Below are 6206 nucleotides of genomic sequence, written 5' to 3' on the forward strand. Positions count from 1 at the left end.
AATGTCTATTAGGTCTAGTTGAACTATAGTATAATATATTGTATAATATTAACATCTATTATTTCCCTGTTGATTTGTCTTTTGATGACAGAGGGATACTGAAGTCTCCTACTATGACAGTTACTGGGATTTATTTCTGGTTTGTTTTTGAGTAGGTTTTGTTTCATAAAATGTGGTGCGCCTGTGCTTGGTAAGTGTAGATTTATGATTATGATGTTCTCTTGTTGGATTTTTCCCTTGATAAGTAAAAAGTCAACTTCTTTGTCCTTTATGATTACTTTTGGTTTGAAGTCTACTTTGTCAGATATTAGTATATCCATACCCACTTCTTTATTATTTCTATTTCCTTCAAAATACTTTTTCCATCCTCTCTCCATAAGTACATGTCTATTCTAAGTGGCAAGGTGGATTTCTTGAAGACAACAGAATGAAAGGACCATATTTCTGATCCACCTTGTTAACTTGTGAACTGTAAATTTCAATCTCATCCTGGCCATGTTGGAGGCTTTATGAATTTGTTGCTTTTTTGGCCTTTCTGCGTTTCTGTGCCTGGTCTTTTTGTTGTTGTTGTTATATTATTCATCTTGTAGCTTTTTGAGTTTGCTTTTCCAACTGTTCTGTTTGGAGTATTTTTGACTGGAAATAAATAGGGAACCTCTCTGTAATATAACTTGTGGGCAATGACTTTTTGAAGCAGCCCATAATATTAAAGAACCACTCAACCAGTGGTATCTCACACAGCTAGAAAGCTTTTGTATGGACAAATATATCATAAACAAGCCAACAGAATACCCACAGAATGGGAGAAAATAATTACCATCTACATCAGAGGACTAACTTCCATAATTTACAAAGAGCTCAAAAAATGAAACAATAAAAATCAAGCAACTCAGTCAAAAAAATGGGGCAGAAAACTGAACAGAGAATTCTCAAAGGAATAAATACAAATTGTTGATACTCACTTAAGAAAGTGTTAAATATCCTGAACCATCAGGGAAATGCAAATTCCAACAACTATGAGATTCCACCCTATTCCAGTCAATATGACAATCATTAGAAAATCAAACAACAATATATGTTGGAGATAATATGGGGAAAGAGGAATCTTCATTCACTGTTGGTGGAAGTGCACACTTGTACAATCGCTAGGAAAATCAATATGGTGACTCATGAAAATAGAGCTACCAACTGACCTACCTATTCCTCTGCTGGGCATCTACCCTAAAAACTCAATGTTTCACTGCATAAGTATTTGTTCAATTATGTTTTTATCTGCTCAATTCATAATAAGAACAGGAGACAGTCCAGATGCTCATCATTTGACAAATGGATAATGAAGATGTGGTACGTACACACAGTGGAATTCTACACAGTAGTAGGGAAAATGATATGTAAAATGTTGTAGAAAAAGGTCTGGTCCTGGAATAGATCATACTATGAAAACTCACACAAGTACCCAAAGGCAAACACCACATGTTCTCCCTCCTCTGTGATTCTTATCCTGAAACAACTTGAGTTGCAGACATATATAACATGCAACTCCAGAGACAGGTAATAGAGAGGTAAGGGTTTTGGGGAAAGGGAAAGACAGGGAGGTAGGAAATACAAAACTAAATCCAAAATGAATTGGTTCCATATGTAAACCTTCCTTCATGATAGTAGACTACAAGATATAACCCTCAATAGGAGTATGGAGTGAATGTCTGGTAAGATTGGCTCTGGAGAAGGTGAGATAAAAACCTAACCCTAAAACATTTAGCTCTGGCTTGCAACAATCAATATCAAAAATTGGTTACTACCTACATTGAACTGTTGATGGGAGAGACATATGAGGTTCCTAAACCCAAACAGACTTCTGTCAAAATATTCAACTCCTCTCCAGAGGTAAAAGGTAAGACCCTATTGCTGAAGACACCACATCCTGCTGACACTGAACATTGAGAGATCTGGCTGGAATCTGGAAGGAAGCCAGTTCACAGATGGCTATCCCGTACAGTTCTAAAATGTGATACATGAGTGGCCAAAGGGAAAATAACCAACAACATTGGGAGCAAGTAGGTGACACTGCTTAAAGAAAGCATCCAACCTGAAAAGGCATACACCTGTGCGACTGTGGCCCACAGTGCAGGTGTGTATCTAGTGGCTTTCTGATTGGCCACGAGATTCACTCAGTGGATGGTAACATATAGCTGTAACTGGAAACTGTGTCAGAATCTTATGAAGATCAAAAGTATGGTCTCCAATGTCTCCACAAGCTTGTGGCCAAAAAGATAGGCTATCCCCATCAAAATCTCTTTAAAATAGGAATGCTTATCCCTCTGACCTATGTTAAACTCAGTCTCGTTTGGGGAATCTGCTGTTCTTTTTCATAGGGCATTGAGAACCATGGACAACCAAAATCTATCAATAAGACAAGAAAAAATAGCTGACTCGCCAACAGGAGTTGAACCACCCTATGCACATCAACCAGATGAAACTACAGAGTAATTGGTGAGATAAGCGAGTTTTGCTTCCATGGCAAGTCTGACAACTTGTACCAGGCTGATGCAGACAGTCACTGAGGATACTCAAAACGCATTGATGCAGAAGTCCAGAAGCTGTTGAGAGCACAGTACTGAAGCAGACATAAAACACAACCAACTCAGATCAGGGCATTTGTGGAAGAGGGGGACGGAATGAGTGTAAGAGTCACAGAACAGGAGGGAATGTCCAGAAGCATTGCCCTACTCCCAATGCCTGACTACTGCTCTCACAGTTTGCAACCTACAACCACATGGTGATAGAAATTGTACGGACATGATGTGTCCATATAAAGTTCCTACTTAATAATAATAAAAAAAATAGATAGAGAAGTTTGTTGCTAAAGGGTTCAATGATTACTGAATGTCTGCCACTTGATTTAGTGTCTTCATCGGGCATCTTGCTTGTCTAAGTGATCTGGTGTCACAACATGCCTTGAGAAGTGCGCATCACAGTCCCATGGTCCAGATGAGAATAGTGAGGCCCACAGAAGCTCCAGAATTAATTAACACGGTCAAGGGTGGTTGGTGATTCAGTGTCATCCCCATCTGACTCTGACACCTTAATCCGGCTATGCTGATCAGAATAGCAATGCAGTAGTCACCATCACTGAAAACCAACAACATGTCATAATAATAACTAAAGTGTGTATTATGTCCCTTAAATTTAATTAAATAAATCCTCATAACAAAAAAGTAAGGAAATGCCTCCTCTTCCCTTTGCTGGGGAAAGGGTGGCCTTACATACTTGTGTTCAGATGCATCCACAGGACAAAAGAGGCCAAGGTGAAGAATAAGAGATGACAGACATGATTAGGCTCCTTTATGGATTAAATATCCAATTAGGATGCGCCTCACTAGCAGAATCAGGGGTGCAATAGGGCGAGACCTGATGGGTTGGTGAACCCAAGACTTCCCAAGAGGTACCAACCCAACCTAGTTATGCTAAGATGAGGAAGAAGTAGGTAGGATGCTGCCAAAGTGTTGCTTGAAGCCATTTTGGATGGGGGTGGATTAGAAGCAGGTTCTAGTCCTGCCAGTGCAGGCAAGGTAGAATAAGTATGGTGTCTTTCTTTTGTTCCGTCTTCAAAACCCACAATAAGATTAAAAGTAGGGCATATGAGGAATGAATACAGAACACACAATGAGGACAAATTTCTTTAAAATATATATTTTCAGGTGGAGGTATGACTTAGCAGTTAAAGGTGTTTGCCTATAAAGCCAAAGGACCAAGTTTCTATTCCCCAGGACCTACATTAGGCAGATGCACAAGATGCATGCATCTGGAGTTTGTTTGCAGTGGCTAGAGGCCCTGGCATTCCCATTCTCTTTCTCTCTCTCTCTCTCTCCATTTTTCTTTGTCAAATAAATAAATAAATAAAATATTTTAAAATATATTTTCTACAATTTTATTTTCATGTCATTAACATGTTAACATATAAAAGAAATGTAAACCACGAGTATGGACAACACACATATGATAAAACCTACTTAGAATAAGTTGTGACAAGCTAATGACAGGACATGAAGGCAATGCATGATCTGGATACTATGCTTGCATTCAATGCTCACTATGTGGTATTCAAAGCACCACACACTGCTAAAACTGTACCTTTTACCTGCTGTGTTAACATTACAAGCCTAAAACTATTTTAACATTCTTGATTGCAAAAACATTCCCTAAAATCTTAATTTAATATAACCTCTGTGTGAACATGGTCATGGGATGGGAAATCACACCTGGTTTGTGTTCGACAATATTATTAAAAGGTAAATTTTAGTTCTTTTGTGGGGCGGGGAGCAGGTGGAGGACAGTGGAGATAAGACAGACATGTAGCAAGACATCATTAGATTGAATACTCATTTACATTGGCTTCATAGAATAATATAAAGTAAGCAAAATTGTTAAGGATAATGTGCCAGCACTAATGTGTGTAATTAAAGCATTTGTGATTATTGAGTACTTAGAAAACTATAATTCCTCTTATTTTTATTTATTTCAAAGATTCTATGAGACATTATAGGTTAAGATGAAGAAAGAGGAGAGATTATGACAAGTTCCTGCCTGTGAGAAGGGAGAAGAGGTTATTTCTTTATAAAAATATATATATTCAGCAGGGCATGGTGGCCCACACCTCTAATCCCAGCACTTGGGAGGCAGAAGTAGGAAGATCGCCGTGAGTTCAAGGCTACCTTGAGACTACATAGTGAATTCCATGTCAACCTGAGCTAGAGTGAAGAAATTCTACCTCCAAAAAAACCCATATATATATATATACATATATATATACACACATATTCATTTTCTGGAACCCTATTCCTCCAATGAAAAATAATAATTTTAAAAATATTCAAAAAGACCAGGAATTCAATGTAAGAAATGTCAAGGTGAGTAATGTACCTTATTTCAAGATAAAGTTTTTTTTGTTGTTCTGTTTTTTTTTTTCTTTTTTTTTTTTTTTTTTTTTAGATTTTATGTATGTGGGTTTAAAAGACACTATTCCCGAGCTGTAGAGATGGCTTAGCAGTTAAGCGCTTGCCTGTGAAGCCTAAGGATCCTGGTTAGAGGCTCATATTAACCCAGACCCACTTAAGTCAAAGGCACAAGATGGTACATGCATCTGGAGTTTGTTTCCAGTGGCTGGAGGCCCTGGTGTGCCCATTCTCTCTCTCCCTCTCTCTCTCCCTCTCTCTCTCTCTTTCTCTCTCTCTCTCTCTGCTTTTTTCTCTCTCTGTTACCCTCAAATAAATAAAAATAGCAAAAAAGTAAAAAAAAATAAAAAATAGAAGACACTATTCCTTATATATTTCTTTCTTTAATATTAAGTAGAAACTTTGCATGAACACATCATTAATTAGTACCACCATTTCCCTTCTCCCTGCCCCCATTGCTCCCAGGGCCCTCCTCGGTGGATTTGCTGGTATTCTCCATGGGGTTGTGGGTTATGAGTTGTGAGAGCAGCAGTCAGTCACTGTACGGGTGACAATGCCACTGGCTATTCAGTCCCACCCTGCAGCCCTTACAGTCTTTCTCTTCCCTCTTTTGCAAAAGTCAGCTGTGGTGGGTGTTCTTTAAGTGTACTTCAGTGTTGAGCTCTCAGCAGTTTCTGGATTTCTGCTTTGATACATTTTGTGTATGTTCAGTGTCTGTCTCCTTCACCCTGGCTCAGGCTGTCAGGCTCGCCATGGAAGCAGCACTCTTGCTCATCTCACCAACTGCTCTGTGGTTTCACCTGAGCCCTGGCTGGTTTGTAAAAGTGGTTTGTCTCCTCCATTCATGCTGCCTTCTGTCCCGGCATCTATCTGCCCTCCGCAAGCAGGCTTCCGCTTATATATATATATTTTTTATTTATACTTAATCAACAGAATGACACTCCACAGTAGAGAAAGCCAAATTTCTAAGTCTGTTGTTGACTCTCAAAACACATTTATTTTCCTTGTTATTACATCTCCAAGATGTCTGCTCATTTCTCAAATAAGAAGACTCAATAGATGTCAGCATGGAGAGGATTGAAAATTCATCCCGAAATTTATAGTTCTGCCTTCAAGGATGAAAGATGATCCTTGAAGCCAAAATGACAGGAAAATTGCACTTATTTAAGAATCAAAATCTGATGAGAGAAAGCTGAGATTCTTCATACTACAGACTGGAAGAGAATACATATATTTTAATGTCACAATAATGAT

The sequence above is a fragment of the Jaculus jaculus genome, chromosome 9, assembly GCF_020740685.1.
Source record: "Jaculus jaculus isolate mJacJac1 chromosome 9, mJacJac1.mat.Y.cur, whole genome shotgun sequence".
Lineage (NCBI taxonomy): Eukaryota > Metazoa > Chordata > Mammalia > Rodentia > Dipodidae > Jaculus > Jaculus jaculus.